Genomic DNA, 13,560 nt, shown 5'->3' with positions numbered 1-13,560 from the left:
AGAGATGTTCTAACAGAGAATTAGAGATTGTAAACGCCTGATGGAGTGGACTAAAAAACATTGAAAGAGATTAAAGGTGGATGGGTACATGGCAAAATCTAAATTTGAAGTGACATGAGAGAATATATCAAAGAGTGAATAATTAACAGAATCATCCAAGAATGTCGTACGAGCACAATGGCAGAACCTGAGAAGGTTAATGCTTCTTAGTCATGAGTATTGATAATACATACATATTGATATTGGGCAATCGAATCTTTACTGATATATATATTGGGGTAATCGAATCTTACTGATACATGTTTGAGTGATCGAATCTTAGTTTATTAACCTCATAAACTTTCAAGTAATAGAAAGTTTTGGCTAGCACTGAAGCGACCAACTCTCTGTGAAAATGATAGTTGTGATTTGTGAAGTCGACTGTTGACAGAAGTTGGCATATTCAGTGGACGATTTCACTATTGGCTTTAAGGGACTCCCACCTTTTCTCTTTGCATGCTTCTATATGTTATGATGACGAGAAAGGATAAATCTATATCTTAATGTTATGGTGACCAGAAAGGATAAATCTGTATTAATGTTGTCCACGAAAATCAAGTTAGTAGTAGATAGTACGTGTTGTGCTAAATTAATGAAATGGTTACTGTGATTAACAGAGCCAATGAGTTGGTGCGCTTTGATTATTTACAGTTAATGTGATGCATCTTGGCTCTTGGGTGTGGCAGTAATGAAGACAACTTTCTTAGGAAAAACTGTGATGCTGAACCAGTTAACTGTATCTATCAAAATTTAGTTTAAATTCTCTAGAAGTTTGGCTGGACTCTCATCAGTTTCGAACTTGAACAAGCATTTGCTGTAAATCACTTGAGAAGCTTATTTTCTTGCATGCACTAAATTAAGCCGTACTTTAGGCTTATCAATCGTGCTTAGTAACTTTGCTCATTTTACACTTGAACTACCTAAAAACGTTTTATCCACCCCATCTTTTTAAGACCTAACACTAAAATAGAAATACTGATGTTAAATGTATCTTAATTTCGAATCAAACTCCGAAACCTTTCAAGTCTTCATTGATGTTACATGTAATTCCAAGTCGCAGGTGTAACTTGAGGCTTTGAGGGAAGGTGAAATTAGTGTCTACTATACATGTATATGGACTCGGGGCACGGACGGCAACCGTCCCTGCCAATTTTGGTCATTATCAACACCATGTAACTTTCTTTGTACATCGTGTAACTTTTTTTTCACAGGATGTATTTTCACAACAGATAGTGGTGGGACCCACACTTGGCACGGAAATCGAGTTACATGGTGTAATCTCAGCCGCACAAAATTTTGAGGGCCAATCTTGGCCCTCAACCGTGCAGGGACGGTCATACTGATGACCGTCCCTGCCCCAAATCCCATGTATATACTAGTTAAGTAGTGATAGGGTGGGAGCATAAGGCAGTGGGACAAAGATGTTTAGGTATGACATGAAGAGCATTTGTCTGAGCTCATTTGCATGTAGATTAATTTGGTTCATGAGAGCTAGTGGGCATCTTGTGTCATTGAGTATGACTCATGAGGCGGGTTCAGTCATATTTGGTATTATTACTTATTGGACCCAAAAGAAAGCTATATATATATATATGGCCCCTCAACGTCATTATCTCAAATTGCATTTACAAGCAATAGTAATTCTTTTTCTTCTCCTCCTTTTTTTTTTTTTTTCAAAAATTTGAGGCACTACCTTGCTTATTTATAAGGGATATTTTCAGAAACCTCCCTTTAGATTTCTAACAATTTCACTAAACTCCCTTCAAATTTGAAAAATTACACTTAACTCCTTTGACATAGTAAAATTTCTATCGTCGAAAATTTTCCTTTTTTCTTTTCGATGCCGCATGCATGAACTTTAGACATGAATAGCTGGTCCCAATATGGGGGGGGGGGGGGGGGGAACACACACACACATTCCACCATGGATATACATACTGTCTTGTTACCACCAGTTCTCAAATCAATGTTGCAAATGCATACAAGAACATTTTCACTCCAAAATCGCCATTAGAAAGGTGCCAGTGGACCACCTCTTTCACGAAAAGGAGAGGGAAAAAAAAGAAGTGCCACTTAATTAAGTGGCATAAACTGTTGTTTTTGCCTTGTTAAGGTTGTTCAGTGATAGAGATTTGAATGCTTTCTTTCACCATCTCAGTCCACAGATAACATAAAAAATGTTCGTCACAAATCATATTTAATATCACCTCGCTGTTAAGTGTCGACATGATTGAAAATTATTGGTAAACCGGTAGACAAAAATACAAATTGGGTAAGAGTCACTCAACTGCAAACATACTCTAATTGCACTAGCATTTTCATGCACAAAAAAATGTTGAGCAAAGTTGACCCACACAACCTATTGTGATGTCTCCATCCATATAAAGGGTATCTTGCTGATCCAAAGTTGAGAAGACCCATCCTTCAACCCCTGTCCCCCCTGACATATAATTTCCACCACATTTTTTATGAAAATTCACAGTACCCTAGTTCACCATTAGGTAAAAAAAAAAAAAAATCTAAACTTTGGAAATAATTTTTTTAAAAAAATTTGATTATGTGACCCTGTTCATTTCTCCTGGTATATGTTGTGCTGTCATATGAGCAACGCTATAATCCCAAAACTGAGGACTTTCTTGATGATAGTGTGAAATTTCTCCATCTCTATGAATCTAAGGCCTAATTAAGAAGCTGACTGAACAATCATCTCAGCAAATAATCCAAAAACCCAGGAGCATTGAAGAATGAAGAGTAACTAATAGTCGAGATATATCCACAGCAGGGCCAGTAGTGATGGATCAAACCAAAACACACACACACACCACAAATCTCAATGCAGCATCAGCCAACCAAATGCTTTTACTGCATTAGCACCTTCTCCTAGGCACAAAAAGAAACTATAATTCATTTCATTTCATGGCTGGCCTTTCTCTGGTTTAATGCAAAGTCTTTTATTAACTACGACTAACTACGACTGAGAGTTGGATAAGGGCAGAGGGAAGAGAAGGCTGCCTGCTACAGAATTCAGTGTGAGGTTGGCTGCATCCACCAAGTGTTCTTTTCCACCTTACCCAATCACACACCAGACTTTTTTGATACTTCAGAGGAATTTATAGCCTTTGATAATGTCTATGTATTTAAGCACATTTATGGCCTTGTACTAAATTACTAATAACCTATTGCAATCAATGGATTCCATCAATGTCAACAGAAACCAAAAAAAAAAAAATCCCTACATCAAGAGTGGGAAAAAATTGGTGCCACGACAGTTGGCTATATGGTCTTTCCTGTGCCTCCTCCTAAGTCCAGAATGCCCTTATCCTGATGCCCCTCACCACCGCTTCCCTAGTGTGTCTATCTCTTCTCTTGTCCCATATGGTAGCTACAACTTCCTGTGGGCGTTTTTAGACCCCTTTTTCGTACTACCAAGAAAGCAGCTTTCAATATCAAAACTGTTTCCAGTTACATGAGAAAGTGGTAGTATGTATGAACCATAACATAAAGGTACAACAACAAATTGCGGGAACTGAGATTCTGATCCCTTTTCCTTTTTTTCCCCTTTAACTCGGCTTTTTATTTATTTCAGTTACGTATTCTTCTGATCTGATCTGATGGCCAAGATAGTTCACAGCCCATGTCATTTACTAGTATTTCTGTGGTGATTGTCTTTTTCCCACTGATACCGCAGCAGACTCGTTTTGAAGTCCCCTTGAAATCTGTGAATTATTTTGGAGTTTTGCATGCCAGAGAGGTGGTATTAGTTTCTGGGGCTAGCTAGCTCTCACAAAACTTCTTACTCCTACTTTTCTTTTTTGGTTGGTTCTGTGAAGAGGTGCACCAAAACCCGTTTCTTTCTTTCTCTTTTTTCATTTCCTATTTACCTGCTGAGCCAAAGCACATCAAGCTAGATTCCATCCTCACCCTCCTCCTGACCCATCACGCCAAAAACCCAACCCTTCGTCCTATATATTTCATGTGTTTCGGTGGCGGTGGGGATATTGGGAATTCATCATTTCCCTATCCTTTTCTTGATGTTTTAGGTCTTAAAGTCTGAAGGGCTTTTGACAATGGCTGAGTTTTGCACTGGGGGTGATGGAAAGAAGGAGTCAATGTTGGACGAACAAGATATGCAAGAAGAAGATGTGTGGGGAGCGATGAGGGAAAGAGACAGCTCAGGTTTGAAGTCCAGAAAAGCTAAGGAGTCTCCATCTGCATGCCGCATTCCTCCTCTTCCAAGAGTCGTTCCGAGAGTTCCCAGCGGCAGCTTTGATCCCCGGGCGGCGGTGGAGCTGGTGGTGTATCAACGTCATCATCACCCTAACCAATCATCTGCTCCTTTGGACATTCCCAACTGGTCCGAAATCTATGGTACCAGCAAGAATTCACCGGATATCAACAGCAACTCGAGGAAAGGTGCATGTGCTGTGAAGGCTGATGATCATGGCCGTCTTTCTGCTGATTCTGCGAAGTGTGATGATGATAGCGAGGAAATGATCCCACCGCATGAAATTATTTCAAGGAGGATGGCAAGGAATCCAGTTGTTTCTTACTCCATGTGTGAAGGAGTTGGGAGGACTCTCAAAGGAAGAGACCTTTGCACGTTGAGGAATGCCATTTTGGCAAAAACTGGTTTCCTAGAGTCATAATCTTTTCACTAGATCATCTTCCTGACAGGCTCTTCCATCACCGTCATTTTCATGAATAAGGAAGGGCATCAGAAAAATGCCCCCATTAAACCAATATCATCATCCTCTCAAAAAAGAAAAAATATCATCATCATCATCATGAGTCCTTTTCATTGGCTTTTATCATTAGATCAAGGGCCCAATGTTTTCTTTTCTTTTTAAATTTTAGTTGCATGACTAAATAGGATTAGGATTTATAAAAAAAAAAAAAAAAAAAAAAAAATCATGCTGGAAGAGGTGAAAGGGGGGCATAGGTTTTTTGTCACCTTTCCCTTGAACAGCTTCTTGTGACAGAGAGAACAGTTTTAGAATCTGGAATTTTGTCGGGAAGATTTGTATCCAGCATCCAGATATCATATATATATATATATATATATATGAAAAGAATTTAGTGCTGACTAGCTTATTGTACTCTCCCTACATTGCAAATTTTTTTCATTGATTTTTCTTTTACTTTATGTATTAATCCTACTTATCATTTGCAGTTGGTATATTCTCCGAGCCACAACAAAGAACACCAGAATCCTTATGTACTTATTTATCTCATTGTCTGCGCATAATTATCATTGAGTTGGTCTCTCTCTATATCCCCAAACAAAAATATAGACAGGCATGTAATTAAGGACTACATTTGTTCGGAGGTTAAATATTTAAATGGTTTCACAATGTCCTGCTTGAAGATAGATAGTTTCTTGTGGATTTTATGGTGTTTAACCAGATAATTCCCAAAAGACTAGTTTCCAAGCACACGTGATGTATGTTTTACCCTTGTAAAAACTATGGATATGGAAGGTTCCAAAAAAAAAAAAAAACTATGGATATGGATATGAGTGTTAAAGATATAGCTGACTAATTAAGCACCGATAGCTAGCAGCAATAGGAAACTGTATCTTTCCATTTAACAACAAAGGGAATGGATTGTGGAAGTGAATAAACGCTGTTAATTATGACCGAACAACAACTTTTTATGTGTGGTCCGACAAATTATTTGTAAGTTACATTAGTCCCCAAAAGCGTTGAGATGTTTTAGTTTGAGAGTTGCCACCATCTTTTATCAAAATAAAGAGGTCATAATATGAGATGATCTTGCCATTGACAGTTAGGGAAGTTCTTGTTTTGGTGTTTTTTTTTTTTTTTGTGGTGAAAACTAATTGAATGAAGCATGTACTGCTTCGAAATGGGTATTCTTCACAGCCAAGAATCATGTATGTCTAATGTAGCATGTCACTAAGCCTAGTTACATGTGAACTCGTTGGCTGGATAATTCTGTTTGCCTTTTCGCCCTAGCTCTAATTCTATATCGATGGGGAAAAAAAAGGCAAGAGATGTGCACTATCTTGTTTTCTTCGTCATCTCTCTATGTGGATCACATTCAGTTTCTGATGTGGGAAGGCAATCGGAAGCTTTGAACTTAAAAAATTGGCTTAAAGATCACACGCAGAGAGTAGGACACAAAGCTCGAGTCTCTTGCCAGATGCCTCGCCAGGCAGCTCGATCACCATTTTTGCTGATGAATATTTGTTGACATGTGTCGAGAGCATGCACAATAATAAAATCCTATCCGTGAAAAGTATATAACTGAGTATAGCGGTAAATAGGTTCGTCTTCATGCGAATTAAAAAAATTGTTTCCTTTTAAGCAAAAATTAAATGGGGAGTTTTTGCGCAGAATGAAAATAAATTAATTCACTTAATCAAAAATAATTAAATAAAAAAATAAATTAAAATTAATCAATAATAAAAAGATCTCTGGCCAAGGATAAACTTTAGAAGTGAGTCACACAATTGCTCATTAATACAATAATAATCTTAGTTATTCATTAATAAATAGGTTATTATTGCCAACAAACTCTGACAATCAACTTGGTACGACCATTAACTATTTCTCTAATCAGCAAACAACCCTAGGTATGACCATAGGATTCAATTTCCTAGTTGTCTTAAAAACAAGAAAAACACTATTTTAATCAATAAAAATAGTACGATGGTTCATTTAACTTAGATCATATGTTTACCTGACACAAGTTCAGTCATACTAGTTACTACTAATTTAAGGTAGTCAAACAATTACAGATTAAATGTCTTAATTGGGAGTAGGTTATTCCGTTAATTCAAATACCGGTCTCTTGATATTCAACCAAAGTAACAATCATGAGAAATTAAATCAGAAAATATATAAATATCAATGAATAAAAGAAACTAATAAATTCAATTTCATGTCGCAGTTGTAATTGAATCAAATCTTCCGTTGTTCCTTGACTAGAAAGAGAGAATTAATTGTTCCTCATTGAAGAAAAATTCCACGCGTAAGTGTCAAGAATTATAAAAGTCATGCGGCCAAGAAGAGAAGCAAAAGTCATTGTTTTACTTCTTGGAAAGAAAAAAGGAAAAAGTCTCCACCCTACTTCTAAATTGCTTTCTACTGATCTAGTTGTTAGGATAAAATCCCTACTCTTGTCGGGATAGAATAGAATAATATGGACTAACTCCTACTCTAATATGGACTAATCAATTTGTTTCACATGAAGGGCACTCTTGTATTAGGAAAGAATCCCACCAACATCCAAATTAGAATAGGAAACCTCAATGAATGCCAAATCCAGAATTTCCCGGACTTCGAAGGCTGGACTTAGGTGTGCCCATACTGAACTGGTTAAGAGTCTTTTGCAGGAAAATTTCCTCATTTAACCCCTTTTTACTCTTTTTCATTTCAAATTCCTACCATCAAAATTAACTGCCAAATATAAATAGAATCTATCAAATAATGTAATATTTGATCAAAATCACAAGAAAATAATTGCAAATTTGCTAACTAATATGCACCCTATCATTTGTGTCCACCGCTTTGTAGCCTTTGTATGCAAACATATCATACACTGGGCAATGTTAGCTACAAATCTTTTCCCCTGAAGTGAATTGAACACTAGGTAAAGCACAGAATGCACTCTTGATTGCAAGTTATTGATGCGGTAACGAAAGCGTAGCAAACATCCTTCAAAAGATAAACGTTGCATGAATGGAGTTCAAATATAATACCGTACAAAGGAAAAACGTTAGGCGAACATGAGTCAATGATTCATAAAAACGAGAAAAACTCTCAATAATTGAAATAACCAATTAATATTCCATTGATATTTGATAAAAGAATAATGATTACAAAAACCCCTATATATACCTATTTATAGAGTTTATTTCCAAAGTCCCCTTGTTTAGAAGAAATATGCCTAGTGTGATGCTTTTTTACAAATTATTACCTTTTTAATCTTTTTTATGCAACTTGAACTTCCATCTTGAATGTTGTGAGACCTCGTATCAACAAACCTCCTCCTTGTTCTAAGGGATAATATCATAAACCTGCTCTAAGATTTATGACAATTACATTTAGCTCCCTTCGCCTCTAAAAAATTATGCATACCTTTCCTGAATAGTAGTTGTGGGTTTTATGTGGCTGATGTAAGGGAAAAATTTCATATCAATACCTCAAATTTTCATTATGGAGTTTGTATATTTAAATCAAATTATTCAATGAATATATTTTTGTTTTTCTCCTACTCTTGAATAGTCTTGCCTTAGGCCTAAATCATTTCCTCCATATTCCTTTGGCCAAATTTACAATTGAATATTTGTGTTTTCAACTGTTTATTAAACTTTGATAAAAAAAAAAAGAGAACAAATAGAAAGAATAAGAGATGAGTCAATTAAAAAGCATGATTAACACTGAAATTTGTGAGACATGGAGATTTGGATTATGGAAAGGATAAGAAAACTTGAATAGGGAAAAAAAGTGGATTGAAACTATAGGAAAAAAGTAGCATGGGAGTGATACAGTATTTGGTGATGGGCAGACTCTTGGTGATATGTTTTTTAAGTTTGATAGGCATTTTATTACTTTTTGTAAAGTTTGGGAAGATTATTATAATCATTTAGAGTCCTTAAAAAAGCATTGTCAGTACAATATTTGAATATAGAGGCGTGCAACATGAGATTATTAGAAATCTTGGAAGAGGTTTTTGAAATTATTCTTTACTATAATACTATTCACTTTTTTCTACCTCGTGATTATTGATTTCCACATTTTGCACTTGAAATGCAAATGTAGAAAGCAAAATTCAAGGATGAAAAAAAAAAAAAACCGAGGCAATAAACATAGGAAAAAACTCTAATTTGATTAACGCTTAATTATTATAAAATGATTATAGCATTTTCATTTTTTATGAGTAACACTTTTTTTTAAAAAAAAAAGTTTGGTAGTGGAATGATGGGACTTAAGAAGCGACAAGAGTATAGGGAGATCAAAAGTCAGGATCTCTAATTCTTGGAAGTAACATGATAATATTATTTCCAAAAAACCCAATATCGAATCCTATTGGCTTAATATAAAGGAACTTGAATGGTTGAAGAGTTTAAAATATAAAATACTTCTTAATTATAATATCTTATCTGTTAATCAAATGTGGAATCTTATGTTTGTTGCCCTTTTTTTTGCTTTGGACTTGGTTTTTTGGCATTTGAATTTTGAGTACGAACTAAGTAAGATTACAGCAATGAGAATGTTCATTTAAGTGAGACCTTCCTGCATTTAAAATGGGAGCTTACGTGGCATAAAAAAGATAAAAATGGTAATAATTTACAAAAGAACATCATGCTGGGAATGTTTTTTCTAAAAAGGATTACTTCAGAAATAAACTCCCTATTTATAGACTAAAAAGTCATGGACTAAAAAGGATACAAAAACATAAGAAAAAACCTTAAATGAACTAAACTTGCGCCTAACCATCGTGGAAGCTCAAACAATGTCCAACTTAGGGCTGCAAACGAACCGAGCTGCTCGCGAGTGGTTTGAGTCGAGTTGATTAATATCGAGTTCGAACTGGCTCGAGTCAAATTCGAGTTCGAACTCGAGGTCAAAATATTAAACTCGTTAGCTCGCGAGTCGGCTCGCGAGTTCGAGTCAATATATATATATATTTTATTTTTTATTTTAATAGTAAAATTACATATATATCCTTAATATTTTATTATTTATTAAAAAAATATTATTTTATCTATTTTTAAAAAAAATAAAATAATTATTTTTTATTTTTTCGAGCTCGAACTTTAAATTGTCAGCTCATCAAGCTCGAGCTCGAGTTCGAGTCGAGTTCAATAAAAATAAGTTAAGACTCGACTCGATTAGACCAAAACTCGACTTGGATCGGCTCATTTGTAACCCTAGTCCAACTCAAAATTCGACTTGAAGTCCGGCACTGGACTTCATCGGAACCAACCTTAGGACCGGAGCCGCAGACAGATCCACGAGACCTCACTAAGGGATCCGTCTTAGTAAACAGCCATCGGAACATTTTTCCTTTGCCAGCACGTCAAGCGCTCCAATTACAACCAACAATAATAATAAAATTATCAATTAAAATAGACAAAACTACGTATAAAAATATAAAATTTACCCTACATAATTTCTCGAGATACAGACGTAGGATCCTTGAACTTAGGGGTTCTCGTTCTGTATCAGTTAAGGGTTTAAATCCTTGCACTCGTGACTCGTCCTTAAATTCAAAAGGTATGCAGTACTGCACTCGTTTAGTCTATAGGTGGGTTTCTTTCCCCCTGAAATCTTATGCTGGCATACACCTTGCCATTCACTTTAGCGTCTCTCCCACTATTAATTAATTGTTATCGAGTTTTTGAAGCCCAAAAAGTACGACCAGTCACACAGGTGTCTCGGTAAAATGTTAAAGACTGGGTTAGGATGATTGCCTCACAAAGGTCTAACACTTTCATGGGTTAGTTATTGTTTGGCACTTGGGCTTATAGGATAATCTTGAATCCTAGATAACTCAAATATCCTCCTGCAATAATTTAGTAGTTTACTCTTTTTTTTTTATTATTAAACCTCCCACCCTTCTCTACAACCTTTCCATCCCATTCAAACTTTCAATCTCATAGCAAGAAAAACTCTAATAGTGCATTTGGGAGGAGAGATTTGATCAGAAAAGAAAAGAAAGTAACCGAGGGAATTGATTTTCCACTCTTTGGGAGGTTTTTTATGTCAGAAAAGAAAAGAAACGGACTGATTTGATCAGATTCATTTTGAAGCTATAGTAGAGAAAAGCTTTCCGCCCATTTTGCCCCGATTTGGACAGAAATTGGAAAGTGGCTACAAATTTTTTTCAAAATGCCAATTATGTCCTTAAATGGTTATTGAATAAATTTTTAATGACATGTATATCCAAAATCTTTCCACTTCTTTCTTTAAACTCCCAAACAACATCAAAATCTTTTCTTTTCTTTTCTCATCCTTTCTTTTCTTTCATAACTTAAGGTTTCTTTTCTTTTCTTTTCTATCCTAAACTCCCAAACTAGCTATAAGTCTAGTAGTTTACTGCTTCTTACAGGAAACTAGGCGTATCTTATTCCTTTTTCTTTTAATGAAAGATATGGTTGTGTTATTTATCTCAGCAATTGATATTGGCATTCCTAAGTTCGTTAATAACATATCCTTTATTTTTTTTAAGCATGTTCTCACCATAAGCAAGTAGTAATTTTTGCCCCCCACTGCAATTAATACCGCTCCATATTCTTAATTAGCATGCAATTTCAATGAAGGATTACGGTATTTTTTACTTTTTACATCGAAACAAAAACTCGAGTATGATGTCGATAACAAATTTTCGGTGTGCCAACATGAATTTCAATCTCGTTCATATTTGCAATCATTCCATTTTTTTTTAAAGGGTAAAGTTGCTAACTGAAGTAAATGACAATGTAAAAAGAAGTTTACACGGTTTGATTGTGCATAGAAATGAAGATGCAGCGAAACGAAGTGTGGAGCTGAAAGATTAGGAAGCACACATATAAATTGTGGTTGAGATACAAAGAAATATGTTACTGGTACTTGTCTATGTTGCCTAATCTTAAACGAATGGATTCTCCTGAAGTTTTCCTTATCTCAAGTTTTCTGCAGAGAAATCTTAGAAACACTATCTAATAAGTACTAGTATTAGTTACAGGTATCAAACCTAAACCTGAGGACAGAAGAAGTGAAATGAGCTGTATACACTTTTCCATATCTAGCACTTCCTTAGCTGATTATTTCAGTGTTTCTGGTCTTGTGCCCATGGTTCAAAGTAGTGGTAGCGGTTGCGGTCGTGGTTTCGGCGAGACGCAAATTTTTGAAATATTAATATTCTAAAAATTATAAAAAAAATAATTAAAAAAATTAGCAAAAATAATAAAAATTTGAGCTGACTCGGGATGACTCGGCCGTTTCTATCCGTCTTGAAGACGTCTCAGCCTAGTTCTCGGCGATTCATTATCTCGGACTCATCTCGTCCCGATATCGGATCGAAAAGCCCCGTTCCAATGACGACTCGGCCGAATCTTTGAAGCATGCTTGTGATAGAGTGCTGCAACTTGATCCATTGGTCTCCTATCTTTCAAAGAAGAGATTATTTTACTGAAACAAGAAAATAGGATATGATCATGATGTCTAGGCTCTGTAGCTAATGGTGATAATGGACATATCACGGGAATTGATCTCTCTCTTACCATGATTTAAACTTTAAATTTGTAAAAGATTTCCCTATTGGCATCTACATGATCTTGTGAACTTGTACATTCCATACTTTGAATGTATATCATGTCTCCGACTCTCCTTAAAAAGATTCTTATGCAGGGTAATTCCATCTGCAACCAAGTGAATGTAGGATAGATTGTAAAGCTGACACAGGTACGCAGCGAACTCCAAGCTCCATGTTTCACGTTTTGTTCTGATTATAAGAAAACAAAATTCCTGTTTGCCATAGAAACGTATTACTAAACTACTTAACACGTAAAACCGGAAATGACTTTTCAACACCTGGTAGGATCTTAGCTTATAAGGGACAATATGAAAATTCTACTTAGAATAATGTCAATTGAGCTTTCATGATCACAGAAACTTAATTATTTGCTGTTGTAATAACACTCTTTCTTTATCACATAATGAAATCTTAGTTCTTTAAAAGGAAGTCAAATTTTGTATGGTAGACACATTTATTTTGTCCAACTGAGGCCATCAAATTACAATATATTGCACCAACATACAAAATGATGCATATGGCTATATCTAACAGAGCTGCAGCTTGAGGAGAAGTTCTGTGTCAAATTCAATGAAGAAACTAATTTGCTAGATTGTAATGGGGTGGAACTATCTGATGCACCACACCTGCAGCTACATTTGACTAGAGATGCGGTAGAATTTCCACGTCTCCTTGGAGAATCAGAGAGATTCAGAGGCACTGAAGAAAAAAAAAAAAATCACTCCATGGTATTAAATTTTAAGTAGGCAAGAACAATGTGCTGTTCTCTTCCAAGATAATAATACTAGTTTCTGGTATCGTTGAGGCTGTTCAAGCTGCCTGTAATATATAGCCCCTGCCGCCAAGACACAGAAAAACTATTTGTAGAAGACTTCAGTATTTGGAGGTCTGTAAACTATTACTAGTATAATTCTTTCTTAATGTGAAGATCAAGCTTAGGTCTAAATGACACTAATTTCTTGGGAATGCATGCTTTCAGAAAGCTGTAATTAATGGTTATGGATCTCTTCAAACACAAGCTATACTCATTCTGACTTCCATACTGGTTACCTTGTAGCATCTCTGAAAATCCTCTCTACCACAGGTAATCGTAATTTTTCTTTTGTATCTTCTAAGGTAGTAGATATGGTTTTTAATTGAAGTTGTTTTAAATGTTATTGTCTTTGCCCTTATTTTCCTTACATGCGGCTTAAACATATGATTGATATTCAAGCATGGTTGATACAAAGTCAAAAACGGATACAAGAAACAGATGACATG

The sequence above is a fragment of the Coffea eugenioides genome, chromosome 9 (genome assembly GCF_003713205.1).
Source record: "Coffea eugenioides isolate CCC68of chromosome 9, Ceug_1.0, whole genome shotgun sequence".
Taxonomy (NCBI): domain Eukaryota; kingdom Viridiplantae; phylum Streptophyta; class Magnoliopsida; order Gentianales; family Rubiaceae; genus Coffea; species Coffea eugenioides.
The sequence above is the reverse complement of the archived record's forward strand: the minus strand, read 5'-3'. Positions refer to the sequence as shown.